The sequence below is a fragment of the Ictalurus punctatus genome, chromosome 3 (assembly GCF_001660625.3).
Source record: "Ictalurus punctatus breed USDA103 chromosome 3, Coco_2.0, whole genome shotgun sequence".
Taxonomy (NCBI): Eukaryota; Metazoa; Chordata; class Actinopteri; order Siluriformes; family Ictaluridae; genus Ictalurus; species Ictalurus punctatus.
In genome coordinates, this window is record NC_030418.2 from 35621090 (window position 1) to 35638744 (window position 17655).

Below are 17655 nucleotides of genomic sequence, written 5' to 3' on the forward strand. Positions count from 1 at the left end.
GCAGCAACAACAGAACTAACCACTACCACAGAATCAACTACACAGGCTACAACAAGCACAGAAGCAACAACAGTAGAAACAACAGCATCTACAACTACTCCAACTCCAACTACTCCAACTGTGGAAGCAACAACTACAGAGGAAACAACTACAGCTCCAAGTACAACATTAACTACAGCAGCAACAACAGAACTAACCACTACCACAGAATCAACTACACAGGTTACAACAAGTGCAGAACCAACAACAGAAGGAACAACTGCATCTACAACTACTCCAGCTCCAACTACTCCAACTGTGGAAGCAACAACTACAGAGGAAACAACTACAGCTCCAAGTACAACATTAACCACAGCAGCAACAACAGAACTAACCACTACCACAGAATCAACTACACAGGCTACAACAAGCACAGAAACAACTGCATCTACAACTACTCCAGCTCCAACTACTCCAACTGAGGAAGCAACAACTACAGAGGAAACAACTACAGCTCCAAGTACAACATTAACTACAGCAGCAACAACAGAACTAACCACTACCACAGAATCAACTACACAGGCTACAACAAGCACAGAACCAACAACAGTAGAAACAACTGCATCTACAACTACTCCAGCTCCAACTACTCCAACTGTGGAAGCAACAACTACAGAGGAAACAACTACAGCTCCAAGTACAACATTAACCACAGCAGCAACAACAGAACTAACCACTACCACAGAATCAACTACACAGGCTACAACAAGCACAGAACCAACAACAGTAGAAACAACAGCATATACAACTACACGAACTCTAACTACTCCAACTGTGGAAGCAACAACTACAGAGGAAACAACCACAGCTCCAAGTACAACATTAACTACAGCAGCAACAACAGAACTAACCACTACCACAGAATCAACTACACAGGCTACAACAAGCACAGAACCAACAACAGTAGAAACAACAGCATCTACAACTACTCCAACTCCAACTACTCCAACTGTGGAAGCAACAACTACAGAGGAAACAACCACAGCTCCAAGTACAACATTAACTACAGCAGCAACAACAGAACTAACCACTACCACAGAATCAACTACAAAGGCTACAACAAGCACAGAAACAACTGCATCTACAACTACTCCAGCTCCAACTACTCCAACTGTGGAAGCAACAACTACAGAGGAAACAACCACAGCTCCAAGTACAACATTAACTACAGCAGCAACAACAGAACTAACCACTACCACAGAATCAACTACACAGGCTACAACAAGCACAGAAGCAACAACAGTAGAAACAACAGCATCTACAACTACTCCAACTACTCCAACTGTGGAAGCAACAACTACAGAGGAAACAACTACAGCTCCAAGTACAACATTAACTACAGCAGCAACAACAGAACTAACCACTACCACAGAATCAACTACACAGGCTACAACAAGCGTAGAACCAACAACAGTAGAAACAACTGCATCTACAACTACTCCAGCTCCAACTACTCCAACTGAGGAAGCAACAACTACAGAGGAAACAACTACAGCTCCAAGTACAACATTAACTACAGCAGCAACAACAGAACTAACCACTACCACAGAATCAACTACACAGGTTACAACAAGTGCAGAACCAACAACAGAAGGAACAACTGCATCTACAACTACTCCAGCTCCAACTACTCCAACTGTGGAAGCAACAACTACAGAGGAAACAACTACAGCTCCAAGTACAACATTAACCACAGCAGCAACAACAGAACTAACCACTACCACAGAATCAACTACACAGGCTACAACAAGCACAGAACCAACAACAGTAGAAACAACAGCATATACAACTACACGAACTCTAACTACTCCAACTGTGGAAGCAACAACTACAGAGGAAACAACCACAGCTCCAAGTACAACATTAACTACAGCAGCAACAACAGAACTAACCACTACCACAGAATCAACTACACAGGCTACAACAAGCACAGAACCAACAACAGTAGAAACAACAGCATCTACAACTACTCCAACTCCAACTACTCCAACTGTGGAAACAACAACTACAGAGGAAACAACCACAGCTCCAAGTACAACATTAACTACAGCAGCAACAACAGAACTAACCACTACCACAGAATCAACTACACAGGCTACAACAAGCACAGAACCAACAACAGTAGAAACAACTGCATCTACAACTACTCCAGCTCCAACTACTCCAACTGTGGAAGCAACAACTACAGAGGAAACAACTACAGCTCCAAGTACAACATTAACCACAGCAGCAACAACAGAACTAACCACTACCACAGAATCAACTACACAGGCTACAACAAGCACAGAACCAACAACAGTAGAAACAACAGCATATACAACTACACGAACTCTAACTACTCCAACTGTGGAAGCAACAACTACAGAGGAAACAACCACAGCTCCAAGTACAACATTAACTACAGCAGCAACAACAGAACTAACCACTACCACAGAATCAACTACACAGGCTACAACAAGCACAGAACCAACAACAGTAGAAACAACAGCATCTACAACTACTCCAACTCCAACTACTCCAACTGTGGAAGCAACAACTACAGAGGAAACAACCACAGCTCCAAGTACAACATTAACTACAGCAGCAACAACAGAACTAACCACTACCACAGAATCAACTACAAAGGCTACAACAAGCACAGAAACAACTGCATCTACAACTACTCCAGCTCCAACTACTCCAACTGTGGAAGCAACAACTACAGAGGAAACAACCACAGCTCCAAGTACAACATTAACTACAGCAGCAACAACAGAACTAACCACTACCACAGAATCAACTACACAGGCTACAACAAGCACAGAAGCAACAACAGTAGAAACAACAGCATCTACAACTACTCCAACTCCAACTACTCCAACTGTGGAAGCAACAACTACAGAGGAAACAACTACAGCTCCAAGTACAACATTAACTACAGCAGCAACAACAGAACTAACCACTACCACAGAATCAACTACACAGGCTACAACAAGCGTAGAACCAACAACAGTAGAAACAACTGCATCTACAACTACTCCAGCTCCAACTACTCCAACTGAGGAAGCAACAACTACAGAGGAAACAACTACAGCTCCAAGTACAACATTAACTACAGCAGCAACAACAGAACTAACCACTACCACAGAATCAACTACACAGGTTACAACAAGTGCAGAACCAACAACAGAAGGAACAACTGCATCTACAACTACTCCAGCTCCAACTACTCCAACTGTGGAAGCAACAACTACAGAGGAAACAACTACAGCTCCAAGTACAACATTAACCACAGCAGCAACAACAGAACTAACCACTACCACAGAATCAACTACACAGGCTACAACAAGCACAGAACCAACAACAGTAGAAACAACAGCATATACAACTACACGAACTCTAACTACTCCAACTGTGGAAGCAACAACTACAGAGGAAACAACCACAGCTCCAAGTACAACATTAACTACAGCAGCAACAACAGAACTAACCACTACCACAGAATCAACTACACAGGCTACAACAAGCACAGAACCAACAACAGTAGAAACAACAGCATCTACAACTACTCCAACTCCAACTACTCCAACTGTGGAAGCAACAACTACAGAGGAAACAACCACAGCTCCAAGTACAACATTAACTACAGCAGCAACAACAGAACTAACCACTACCACAGAATCAACTACAAAGGCTACAACAAGCACAGAAACAACTGCATCTACAACTACTCCAGCTCCAACTACTCCAACTGTGGAAGCAACAACTACAGAGGAAACAACCACAGCTCCAAGTACAACATTAACTACAGCAGCAACAACAGAACTAACCACTACCACAGAATCAACTACACAGGCTACAACAAGCACAGAAGCAACAACAGTAGAAACAACAGCATCTACAACTACTCCAACTCCAACTACTCCAACTGTGGAAGCAACAACTACAGAGGAAACAACTACAGCTCCAAGTACAACATTAACTACAGCAGCAACAACAGAACTAACCACTACCACAGAATCAACTACACAGGCTACAACAAGCGTAGAACCAACAACAGTAGAAACAACTGCATCTACAACTACTCCAGCTCCAACTACTCCAACTGAGGAAGCAACAACTACAGAGGAAACAACTACAGCTCCAAGTACAACATTAACTACAGCAGCAACAACAGAACTAACCACTACCACAGAATCAACTACACAGGCTACAACAAGCACAGAACCAACAACAGTAGAAACAACAGTATCTACAACTACTCCAACTCCAACTACTCCAACTGTGGAAGCAACAACTACAGAGGAAACAACTACAGCTCCAAGTACAACATTAACTACAGCAGCAACAACAGAACTAACCACTACCACAGAATCAACTACACAGGCTACAACAAGCACAGAACCAACAACAGTAGAAACAACAGCATCTACAACTACTCCAACTCCAACTACTCCAACTGTGGAAGCAAAAACTACAGAGGAAACAACTACAGCTCCAAGTACAACATTAACTACAGCAGCAACAACAGAACTAACCACTACCACAGAATCAACTACACAGGCTACAACAAGCACAGAACCAACAACAGTAGAAACAACTGCATCTACAACTACTCCAGCTCCAACTACTCCAACTGTGGAAGCAAAAACTACAGAGGAAACAACTACAGCTCCAAGTACAACATTAACTACAGCAGCAACAACAGAACTAACCACTACCACAGAATCAACTACACAGGCTACAACAAGCACAGAACCAACAACAGTAGAAACAACAGCATCTACAACTACTCCAACTCCAACTACTCCAACTGTGGAAGCAACAACTACAGAGGAAACAACTACAGCTCCAAGTACAACATTAACTACAGCAGCAACAACAGAACTAACCACTACCACAGAATCAACTACACAGGCTACAACAAGCACAGAACCAACAACAGTAGAAACAACAGCATCTACAACTACTCCAACTACTCCAACTGTGGAAGCAACAACTACAGAGGAAACAACTACAGCTCCAAGTACAACCTTAACTACAGCAGCAACAATAGAACTAACCACTACCACAGAATCAACTACACAGGTTACAACAAGTGCAGAACCAACAACAGAAGGAACAACTGCATCTACAACTACTCCAGTTCCAACTACTCCAACTGTGGAAGCAACAACTACAGAGGAAACAACTACAGCTCCAAGTACAACATTAACTACAGCAGCAACAACAGAACTAACAACTACCACAGAATCAACTACACACGTTACAACAAGTGCAGAACCAACAACAGAAGGAACAACTGCATCTACAACTACTCCAGCTCCAACTACTCCAACTGTGGAAGCAACAACTACAGAGGAAACAACCACAGCTCCAAGTACAACATTAACTACAGCAGCAACAACAGAACTAACCACTACCACAGAATCAACTACACAGGCTACAACAAGCGTAGAACCAACAACAGTAGAAACAACTGCATCTACAACTACTCCAGCTCCAACTACTCCAACTGAGGAAGCAACAACTACAGAGGAAACAACTACAGCTCCAAGTACAACATTAACTACAGCAGCAACAACAGAACTAACCACTACCACAGAATCAACTACACAGGCTACAACAAGCACAGAACCAACAACAGTAGAAACAACAGCATCTACAACTACTCCAACTACTCCAACGGTGGAAGCAACAACTACAGAGGAAACAACTACAGCTCCAAGTACAACCTTAACTACAGCAGCAACAACAGAACTAACCACTACCACAGAATCAACTACACAGGCTACAACAAGCACAGAACCAACAACAGTAGAAACAACAGCATCTACAACTACTCCAACTCCAACTACTCCAACTGTGGAAGCAACAACTACAGAGGAAACAACTACAGCTCCAAGTACAACCTTAACTACAGCAGCAACAACAGAACTAACCACTACCACAGAATCAACTACACAGGCTACAACAAGCACAGAACCAACAACAGTACCAACAACAGCATCTAGAACAACTGTAGCCCCAACCACTACAACTCAGGAACCAAGTACTACAGAGGAAACTACAAGTACAACTGTACTGACAACAATAACAACTACAGAACTATCAACTACACAGGTTACAACAAGTGGAGAACCAACAACAGAAGGAACAACCGCATCTACAACTACTCCAGGTCCAACTACTCCAACTGAGGAAGCAACAACTAGAGGGGAAACAAATACAGCTCCAAGTACATCATCTACAGCAGCAACAACAGAACTAACCACTACCACAGAATCAACTTCACAGTCTACAACAAGCACAGAACCAACAACAGTAGCAACAACTGCATCTACAACTACTCCAGCTCCAACTGAGGAAGCAACAACTACAGCTCCAAGTACAACATTAACTACAGCAGCAACAACAGAACTAACCACTACCACAGAATCAACTACACAGGCTACAACAAGCACAGAACCAACAACAGTAGAAACAACTGCATCTACAACTACTCGAGCTCCAACAACTCCAACTGAGGAAGCAACAACAACAGAGGAAACAACCACAGCTACAACTGTACTGACAACAATACCAACTACAGAACTATCAACTACAAAGGTTACAAGTGCAGAACCAACAACAGTAGGAACAACTGCATCGACAACTACTCCAGCTCCAACTGAGGAAGCAACAACTACAGAGGAAACAACTACAGCTTCAAGTACATCATCATCTACAGCAGCAACAACAGAACTAACTACTACCACAGAATCAACTACACAGGCTACAACAAGCACAGAACCAACAACAGTAGGAACAACTGCATCTACAACTACTCCAGCTCCAACTGAGGAAGCAACAACTACAGAGGAAACAACTACAGCTCCAAGTACAACATCATCTACAGCAGCAACAACAGAACTAACTACTACCACAGAATCAACTACACAGGCTACAACAAGCACAGAACCAACAACAGTAGGAACAACTGCATCTACAACTACTCCAGCTCCAACTACTCCAACTGAGGAAGCAACAACTACAGAGGAAACAACTACAGCTCCAAGTACAACATCATCTACAGCAGCAACAACAGAACTAACCACTACCACAGAATCAACTACACAGGCTACAACAAGCACAGAACCAACAACAGTACCAACAACAGCATCTACAACAACTGTAGCCCCAACCACTACAACTGAGGAAGCAACAACAACAGAGGAAACTACAAGTACAACTGTACTGACAACAATAACAACTACAGAACTATCAACTACACAGGTTACAACAAGTGGAGAACCAACAACAGAAGGAACAACCGCATCTACAACTACTCCAGGTCCAACTACTCCAACTGAGGAAGCAACAACTAGAGGGGAAACAACTACAGCTCCAAGTACAACATCATCTACAGCAGCAACAACAGAACTAACCACTACCACAGAATCAACTTCACAGTCTACAACAAGCACAGAACCAACAACAGTAGCAACAACTGCATCTACAACTACTCCAGCTCCAACTGAGGAAGCAACAACTACAGCTCCAAGTACAACATTAACTACAGCAGCAACAACAGAACTAACCACTACCACAGAATCAACTACACAGGCTACAACAAGCACAGAACCAACAACAGTAGGAACAACTGCATCTACAACTACTCCAGCTCCAACTGCTCCAACTGAGGAAGCAACAACTACAGAGGAAACAACTACAGCTCCAAGTACATCATCATCTACAGCAGCAACAACAGAACTAACCACTACCACAGAATCAACTACACAGGCTACAACAAGCACAGAACCAACAACAGTACCAACAACAGCATCTACAACAACTGTAGCCCCAACCACTACAACTCAGGAACCAAGTACTACAGAGGAAACTACAAGTACAACTGTACTGACAACAATAACAACTACAGAACTATCAACTACACAGGTTACAACAAGTGGAGAACCAACAACAGAAGGAACAACCGCATCTACAACTACTCCAGGTCCAACTACTCCAACTGAGGAAGCAACAACTAGAGGGGAAACAACTACAGCTCCAAGTACAACATCATCTACAGCAGCAACAACAGAACTAACCACTACCATAGAATCAACTTCACAGGCTACAACAAGCACAGAACCAACAACAGTACCAACAACAGCATCTACAACAACTGTAGCCCCAACCACTACAACTCAGGAACCAAGTACTCCAGAGGAAACTACTACAAGTACAACTGTACTGACAACAATACCAACTACAGAACTATCAACTACAAAGGTTACAAGTGCAGAACCAACAACAGTAGGAACAACTGCATCGACAACTACTCCAGCTCCAACTACTCCAACTGAGGAAGCAACAACTAGAGGGGAAACAACTACAGCTCCAAGTACAACATCATCTACAGCAGCAACAACAGAACTAACCACTACCACAGAATCAACTTCACAGGCTACAACAAGCACAGAACCAACAACAGTAGCAACAACTGCATCTACAACTACTCCAGCTCCAACTGAGGAAGCAACAACTACAGCTCCAAGTACAACATTAACTACAGCAGCAACAACAGAACTAACCACTACCACAGAATCAACTACACAGTCTACAACAAGCACAGAACCAACAACAGTAGAAACAACTGCATCTCCATCTACTCCAGCTCCAACAACTACAACTGAGGAAGCAACAACAACAGAGGAAACAACCACAGCTACAACTGTACTGACAACAATACCAACTACAGAACTATTAACTACAAAGGTTACAAGTGCAGAACCAACAACAGTAGGAACAACTGCATCGACAACTACTCCAGCTCCAACTGAGGAAGCAACAACTACAGAGGAAACAACTACAGCTTCAAGTACAACATCATCTACAGCAGCAACAACAGAACTAACTACTACCACAGAATCAACTACACAGGCTACAACAAGCACAGAACCAACAACAGTAGTAACAACTGCATCTACATCTACTCCAGCTCCAACTACTCCAACTGAGGAAGCAACAACTACAGAGGAAACAACTACAGCTCCAAGTACAACATTAACTACAGCAGCAACAACAGAACTAACCACTACCACAGAATCAACTACACAGGCTACAACAAGCACAGAACTAACAACAGTACCAACAACAGCATCTACAACTACTCCAGCTCCAACTACTCCAACTGAGGAAGCAACAACTACAGAGGAAACAACTACAGCTCCAAGTACAACATCATCTACAGCAGCAACAACAGAACTAACCACTACCACAGAATCAACTACACAGGCTACAACAAGCACAGAACCAACAACAGTACCAACAACTGCATCTACAACTACTCCAGCTCCAACTGAGGAAGCAACAACTACAGCTCCAAGTACAACATCATCTACAGCAGCAACAACAGAACTAACCACTACCACAGAATCAACTACACAGGCTACAACAAGCACAGAACCAACAACAGTAGCAACAACTGCATCTACAACTACTCCAGCTCCAACTGAGGAAGCAACAACTACAGCTCCAAGTACAACATTAACTACAGCAGCAACAACAGAACTAACCACTACCACAGAATCAACTACACAGGCTACAACAAGCACAGAACCAACAACAGTACCAACAACAGCATCTACAACAACTGTAGCCCCAACCACTACAACTCAGGAACCAAGTACTACAGAGGAAACTACTACAAGTACAACTGTACTGACAACAATACCAACTACAGAACTATCAACTACAAAGGTTACAAGTGCAGAACCAACAACAGTAGGAACAACTGCATCGACAACTACTCCAGCTCCAACTGAGGAAGCAACAACGACAGAGGAAACAACTACAGCTTCAAGTACAACCTTATCTACAGCAGCAACAACAGAACTAACTACTACCACAGAATCAACTACACAGGCTACAACAAGAACAGAACCAACAACAATAGAAATAACTGCATCTACAACTACTCCAGCTCCAAGTACTCCAACTGAGGAAGCAACAACTACAGAGGAAACAACTACAGCTCCAAGTACAACATTAACTACAGCAGCAACAACAGAACTAACCACTACCACAGAATCAACTACACAGGCTACAACAAGCACAGAACCAACAACAGTACCAACAACAGCATCTACAACTACTCCAGCTCCAACTACTCCAACTGAGGAAGCAACAACTACAGAGGAAACAACTACAGCTCCAAGTACAACATCATCTACAGCAGCAACAACAGAACTAACTACTACCACAGAATCAACTACACAGGCTACAACAAGAACAGAACCAACAACAATAGAAATAACTGCATCTACAACTACTCCAGCTCCAACTGAGGAAGCAACAACTACAGCTCCAAGTACAACATCATCTACAGCAGCAACAACAGAACTAACTACTACCACAGAATCAACTACACAGGCTACAACAAGAACAGAACCAACAACAATAGAAATAACTGCATCTACAACTACTCCAGCTCCAACTACTCCAACTGAGGAAGCAACAACTACAGAGGAAACAACTACAGCTCCAAGTACAACATCTACAGCAGCAACAACAGAACTAACTACTACCACAGAATCAACTAAACAGGCTACAACAAGCACAGAACCAACAACAGTAGAAACAACTGCATCTACAACTACTCCAGCTCCAACAACTACAACTGAGGAAGCAACAACAACAGAGGAAACAACCACAGCTACAACTGTACTGACAACAGTACCAACAACAGCATCTACAACAACTGTAGCCCCAACCACTACAACTCAGGAACCCAGTACTACAGAGGAAACTACTACAAGTACAACTGTACTGACAACAATACCAACTACAGAACTATCAACTACAAAGGTTACAAGTGCAGAACCAACAACAGTAGGAACAACTGCATCTACAACTACTCCAGCTCCAACTGAGGAAGCAACAACTACAGCTCCAAGTACAACATCATCTACAGCAGCAACAACAGAACTAACTACTACCACAGAATCAACTACACAGGCTACAACAAGAACAGAACCAACAACAATAGAAATAACTGCATCTACAACTACTCCAGCTCCAACTACTCCAACTGAGGAAGCAACAACTACAGAGGAAACAACTACAGCTCCAAGTACAACATCTACAGCAGCAACAACAGAACTAACTACTACCACAGAATCAACTACACAGGCTACAACAAGCACAGAACCAACAACAGTAGAAACAACTGCATCTACAACTACTCCAGCTCCAACAACTACAACTGAGGAAGCAACAACAACAGAGGAAACAACCACAGCTACAACTGTACTGACAACAGTACCAACAACACCATCTACAACAACTGTAGCCCCAACCACTACAACTCAGGAACCCAGTACTACAGAGGAAACTACTACAAGTACAACTGTACTGACAACAATACCAACTACAGAACTATCAATTACACAGGTTACAACAAGTGGAGAACCAACAACAGAAGGAACAACTGCATCTCCAACTACTCCAGGTCCAACTACTTCAACTGAGGAAGCAACAACTACAGAGGAAACAACTACAGCTCCAAGTACAACATCATCTACAGCAGCAACAACAGAACTAACCACTACCACAGAATCAACTACACAGGCTACAACAAGCACAGAACCAACAACAGTACCAACAACAGCATCTACAACAACTGTAGCCCCAACCACTACAACTCAGGAACCAAGTACTACAGAGGAAACTGCTACAAGTACAACTGTACTGACAACAATACCAACTACAGAACTATCAACTACACAATTTACAACGAGTGCAGAACCAACAACAGTAGGAACAACTGCATCTACAACTACTCCAGCTCCAACTGAGGAAGCAACAACTACAGCTTCAAGTACAACATTAACAACAGCAGCAACAACAGAAATAACCACTACCACAGAATCAACTACACAGGCTACAAGAAGCACAGAACCAACAGTAGAAACAACTGCATCTGCAACTACTCCAGCTCCAACTGAGGAAGCAACTTCTACTGATTTCACAACACAGTCTCCAACTTCTCCAGCAACACCTTCATTAATGTATGTTACTTTCTGACACATAAATGAGTAAAAAAAAAAAAAAAAAAAAAAAATATATATATATATATATATATATATATATATATATATATATATATATATATATATATATATATTATATATATATATATATAATATATATATATATATATATATATATATATATATATATATATATATATATATATATATTCATACTTAAATCTGATACTAAATTAATGTATAATGCTTTAATTTTTTAGAACTGGTTCAGCTGTGGTCGAGACCAGGATGCTCTTCAATTCCTCCTGTCCTGTTCCCAGTGAGAGTTTGGTCCTCAGAGCAATTCAGACTCTTCACAGTGCTCGACTCACAAACCTGTCTGACTCTGTAAAAGTGCTGAACTTCACCTATGAGAGTATGTTTTCTTTACTAATACATATTACTGCTACAACCCTTCGCATCATTGTCCTATCCATTTGAGAGCTAAAACATTCTTATGGACATTTGATTTGTTCCACAGAAATTTCAGACACCTCCTATGCAGTCAACTTCACATTTAGCATGAGTAACATCAGCATGTCTAAGAACCCTGACGTCAGGAACGACACCTACACCCAAGTGGAGAATATCATCAATAACACTGTGAGTGTACATCACCATGTGCTTATCTACATTCTAACAAATAGCTATAGATAGGGTTGGATTCAATTGGAGAGTTATGAATTAGTCCAAAAGTTCACAGTGAACACAGGGCTATTTGAGACACAACACTCTCATACCAGGGACTCAGGTAAAGATCCAAAACCCCAGAAGGCAGATGCAGACATAACAGCAGGGCAGAATCATGAATCAGTAATAAAATATCGGACTATAATGGGGGACTTAAAGGGTCAGGAATATCCATCCTACATATAAAACATGATGTCTAAATTTTTCAATTGAAAATCTATGAAACGGTTTTCATTTGTAAATGAAAAAATGAGTACACAAACAGTACAATGGGATGTTCTTATATCTCACAGAAAAACTGATTATTTATCTTTCCTTCTCCAGCTAAACACACTTCTAAATGACGCTGCTGCAGAACCATTCAAGCCCCAGAGCACTTTCTTCACGTAAGTTCACAGCAGTATTCTTTCCCCTCTCAAAATACCTTTTGGTAATTCTTATTGTAAAGTGAATTATGTTGTAATGTTTGTGATTTCTTCTACTGGTAACAGGAGTTCAGGAAACCAGGTTAATGGTGATATGGAGTATTACTTCCAAGATGGAGACACCAAAACACCAGCAGCCTTCCTGAATGAGCTTACACCTGTGTAAGTGTCCTGTTATTAAACTCACAAGTCTGCATTTTTAATCTGTGTTTTCACACTGTGTGATGAATGTCATGTAGTTAAAATTCATGATAGATTTTGCTATTTTGATTTTTACTCAATGTTCCTTATCCCTTATTTACTTTATTTATTTAATGAGTGGGAAACTATTCTTCTTTATCTCCTTCTTATTCTTGATTTCTTTTACTAATTATTTTGTATTTTTTCCTCCTACTTCAGATTGGGGAATGTCCTGATACGTATTCGTCTAGTTTTTAAGAACTTGACCAGTGTACCTAGTGAGGCTGATGTTCTCAATGCTGCTAATGCTCTGCTGGACTCAAAGATCAGAAGAGCACAATGTCTTATCACAGCAAACCAGCAACTCCATTTCCAGGAATGCACCGCCAACTAGAAACATGGTCGAAGATGACTACACTTCCCACGCATGCATTGTTTGGACTGTTTGCATGATCGCCAGACCTCTGTCTGTCTATGGTTGTTGACTTCTGTTTTACCATTTGGACTTGTTTTTGGATTAAACTACCGATCCTGCACTGTCTACATCTCCATTTCATGACACATGAGTTCTTGTAACACAAACACTGAGTGATCCTGTGCGCATACAGAATATCACTTATGAAAGTGAGTCTTTAAATTGTAATTAAAATTATTTTAAATATAATGTATTTTCTCTGAAGGTCTCATTTAAAGACATATATATTCCTTTTATAAATTGGCAACAACTCCTACATTATAAGCTTTGCATTTCAAATCAGCAATATGACGATCTCCAACTACCTTCAGCTGAGTCATTGATTTGTCAGTAGATATTGCAAAGATTTGTGTGTCAATATTACCTTGCTCTTAAAGAGAAATCTACTGCATGCAACACAGATCTGGAATGATGCTTTTCAAATATTCAATTAAAATCCTGCAGCTCTCTGAAACAATGCAATAGACTCTATGAACGATAGCTTCCACGTTTTGTATCGGCCAGCTCAGTTACGTCTGGTGCCGTGCCGGAAGACGTTTTCACTATTGCGATTGCTGTATGAAGATGGCGCAGGAGAGCATGACGTTACATTCGCTGTTTACAAGAGCTTCCCCAGATTACCGTGAATGGCTTTATCATATTGTTAGGTAGTCAGCTGTTACACCCAACAGTAAGAAGAAGGGCTTCAAATGATATATTTAGAGTTACATGACATCTTTCAGAGTGAGTATTCTCATGTTATATTCGACTTCCGAACCTAGGCAAGTCTCTGTTTGACAGTTCACACCCGTTTTGCGTTATTTGTATTTATTTATCTAATTAAAGTTTTTTTTACTTATATCGTTTTGCTCTTATGCCTAATGTGCTTGTTTATGTAATGTATACAAATGTTGGAATATAAAAGGTTACTGACTATGAGTAATTTCTGTTTATAGTAAGTGTAGCAAGCCACCCTCAGAAAACAGGTAAAACAACTCAAACAAAGGCACACAAATACAATTCACTTGGAACGGGCAAGAGGCATGGGTTTCCATACAGAAATACATTTTATTTGAAGTTAAAAAGACTGACCAAGAACTTAAAAACAACAACAACAAAAAAAAACAACGCAATCAGGCATTAGTCAAATAAAACAGTTACAAGAAGAAATTAACAATCATAGGAGGACTGAGGCTTCCTGTATGAAGGGCAGGCTAGTACAACAACCAGCTATACAAAAGGGAGAAGAACCCCACTAATCAGAATCGTACCCACAAATTCACAGCAAATAATACAGCAATAATACCGACCCTTAGTTAAGTAAAGCCTACGGTGTAGTAAAGGACTCCCCCCTGCCTCAGGAAGCACTCAGATCCTACAAGGAGAAAAGAAAAAACACAGGAAAACTCAACTCAATTACAAAATGCTCAAAGCAGGTAAACAAAAATAAAAACCAAAAGACAAGACTTACTGTCACAAAGACACAGATAACCCCGAGCTCAAATTGATTACAGGTAGCAAGTTTACCAAGACTGACCAAAACCACTACTACCACATAGCAGTATCAGCATCATTGATAAAGACTGTTACAACACAGTTGAATTCTAAAAAAAAAAAAAAACTGATCTTAATTCTTATTATTTTTGTTTTAATGGCGGTTGGCAAACCACTAAAGGAGCATTACCACCACCTACTGGACTTGAGTGTGGGCAGTAGATTGGCAGAAAAAATAAAATTAAATGGAAATAATACCAAAACAATACTACATAAATAAATAGAATAATAACTATATACTAGATATTCCTACTAGATTACTAAAGTCTCTCACTTATCCCAGTATTTTTTAGATAGTTTATTAGGGGTGGTGCATTTTCCCAGATGTTTTCCCCAGCAAGTTCTCTAGTGTCATTTTTTTGTTTCCCAATCTGCGTATCTAGCTCAGTTCCGTCCTCCTCATACCTTTTGCAGTCTAACAGAATGTGTTTTACCATCTCTTGTATACTGCAGTGTGTGCAGAGTGGGGTGTTTTAATGTTAGATTTAAGTCAGCATGACCTATTCTAAGACACGTAATTATCATTTCTTCCTTTGGGTTTCTGCCCTGCCTCACACTCATGCCTACTTGTTTTTGTATGGTATATAGGTGTCGTCTGATGTCAGCTGTGTCCGAGTATTCCTGCCATATTTTATGTGCGTGTCCCTTTATAATGTTTTTGATCTCTGCTCTACTTAATGGTACTTGTATATTAACTGTTTCATGTTTTATCGATCTTTTTGCCAGTACATCCACAGTTTCATTTCCTTCTACCCCTACATGTGTAGGAACCTAGAAGAAGGAAACATTTAGCCCCTTAGCATGAAGTATGAGAAGCAGATAAAGTATTTGGTAGACAACGTCTTGTCTGCATGATGTTTTCCCAGACTGTATGCTTGATAGTGCTGATAGACTGTCAGAAGATATAGCGACATCTTGGCGCTGATGATTTTTTTCCAACCACTGCAGTGCCAATAGGACTCCTAATAACTCTACTGTGTACACTGATAAATGATCCGTCGCCCTTTTTTTGAGTGCTACATCATACCGAGGAATGAAAAAGGCCTCTCAGGTTGTTTCGACCCATCTGTATATATGAATGAATGAATGAATGAATGCCTTTTATTGTCACTATACACATGTACAATGAAATTAAGAGCCACTCCTTTTTTTGTTCCGTGCCAACATGTACATAGAATAAACAAGAAGAATAAACAGATAAATAAGATAAATAAACAAGATATTTGGGCGGATGGGGGAGGTACTATGAAATGCACAGTTTTGAGACACTATATACATATGCTGTGAACTCAGTACAGTACATGTATGTGTTTAGAATGGTAATAGCTTTTGGGAAAAAACTATTCTTAAATCTATTAGTCCTTGTTTTGATGCACCTGTAATGTCTCCCTGAGGGCAACAGATTGAACAGATTAAAGCCAGGGTGATAGCTGTCCTTAATGATGGTTTTTCCTCTGCTGAGGCAACGGGAGGTGTAAATATCCATCAGGGAGGGGAGAGGGCAGCCAGTAATCTTCTGTGCTGCTCTTACTACTCTCTGAAGCCTCTCCCTGTCTGCTGCGGTGCAGCTACCGTACCACACCGTGATACAGTATGTCAGCAGGCTCTCGACGGACGAGCAGTAGAAGATCAGCAGCAGATTGGAGTCCAGATTGTACTTCCTGAGAACCCTCAGGAAGTGTAGCCGCGTTTGAGCCTTCTTGATAACCGCTGTGATGTTGTCCGTCCAGGAGATGTCTGCAGAGATAACTTTTCATTAATGAAAAGGGGGGCTAGCTCAGTGTTGTGCTTCCTGAAGTCTACAATGAGTTCCTTGTTTTTCTTGGTGTTTGGAGTCAGATTGTTCTTTGAACACCAGGCTGCCAAGTTTAGGACCTCCTCTCTGTAGGCTACCTCATCTCCTTTTGAGATGAGTCCGACCACTGTGGTGTCGTCAGCAAACTTGATGATAAGATTATTGTTGTGGACTGGACTACAGTCGTAGGTGTAGAGACAGTACAGGAGGGGGCTCAACACACAGCCCTGTGGAGAACCTGTGCTCAACGTGCGAGTGGAGGAGAGGTGGGGTCCGAGTCTCACTGTCTGAGACCGGTTGGTGAGAAAGTCCTTTATCCAGGCACATGTGAGGCGGGGGAGGCCAAGGGTGACCAATTTGGTGATGAGAATGTCCAGAATTATTGTATTAAAAGCCGAACCGTAATCCACAAAAAGCATCCGGACGTAGCTCTGTCGCTGCTCCTAGATGTCTCAACACGTAGTG